This window comes from Otolemur garnettii, unplaced genomic scaffold (assembly GCF_000181295.1).
Source record: "Otolemur garnettii isolate 467f Iridium unplaced genomic scaffold, OtoGar3 scaffold00217, whole genome shotgun sequence".
Lineage (NCBI taxonomy): Eukaryota > Metazoa > Chordata > Mammalia > Primates > Galagidae > Otolemur > Otolemur garnettii.
In genome coordinates this window covers 594,390-595,540 of record NW_003852612.1, presented here as the reverse complement: position 1 = coordinate 595,540, position 1,151 = coordinate 594,390, and positions in this window count along the sequence as shown.

The following is a 1,151-nucleotide window of genomic DNA, read 5'->3' as shown; positions in this document are numbered from 1 at the left end:
ATGAAGGAGGTAAAGTCTCCATCTTTCTTTATGGCTGCATAGTATTCCATGGTATACATATACCACAATTTATTGATCCATTCATGTGTCTATGGGCACTTGGGCTTCTTCCATGACTTAGCAATTATGAATTGGGCTGCAACAAACATTCTGGTACAAATATCTTTATTGTAGTGTGATTTTTGGTCTTCTCCAAAAAGTAGAGGAATTATAGGATCAAATGGCAGGTCTATTTTTAGTTCTCTAAGTGTTCTCCAAATGACTTTCCAAAAGGGACAGATTAGTTGGCAATCCCATCAGCAGTGCAAAAGTGTTCCCTTTTCTCCATAACCATGCCAGCATCTGTGATTTTGTGATATGGGCTAATCTTACTTGTGTTATATGATATCTCAAAGTAGTTTTGATTTGCATTTCTATGGTGATTAAGGATGGTGTGCATTTTTTCATATATCTGTAGGCCATGTGTCTGTCCTCTTCAGAGAAGTTTCTCTTCAAGTCCCTTGCCCACCCTGAGATGGGATCACTTGTTCTCTTCTTGCTAAAACATTTGAGTTCTCTGTGGATTCTGGTTATTAAACCTTTGTCGGAGACATAACCAGCAAATATCTTCTCCCATTATGAGGGCTGTCTGCCTGCTTTACTATGTTGTTGTCTGTGCAGAAGCTTTTTAATTTGATGAGGTCCCAGTAGTGTATTTTTGATGTTGCTTCAATTGCATAGGGTCTCCTATTCATAAAATATTGGCCCAGGCCGATATCTTCAAGAGTTTTCCTTACACTTTCTTCTAGTATTTTTATAGTTTCATGTCTTAAATGTAAATCTTTAATCCAGTGAGAGTCTATCTTAGTGGTGAAAGGTGTGGATCCAGTTCTATTCTTCTGCAGGTTGCCAGCCAGTTCATTCAGCACCATTTGTTAAATAGGGAATCTTTTCCCCACTCAATGTTTTGAATTGGCTTGTCAAAGATCATATAGTGGTAAGCAGCTGGGTTCATCTCTTGGTTCTCTATTCTGCTCCATACATCTGCCTCTCTGTTTTTGTGCCAGTTCCATGCTGTTTTGATCACTATGGATTTATAGTATAGTCTGATGTCTGGTAGCGTGATTCCTCCTGCTTTGTTTTTATTTCTGAGTAATGTCTTGGTGATTTGA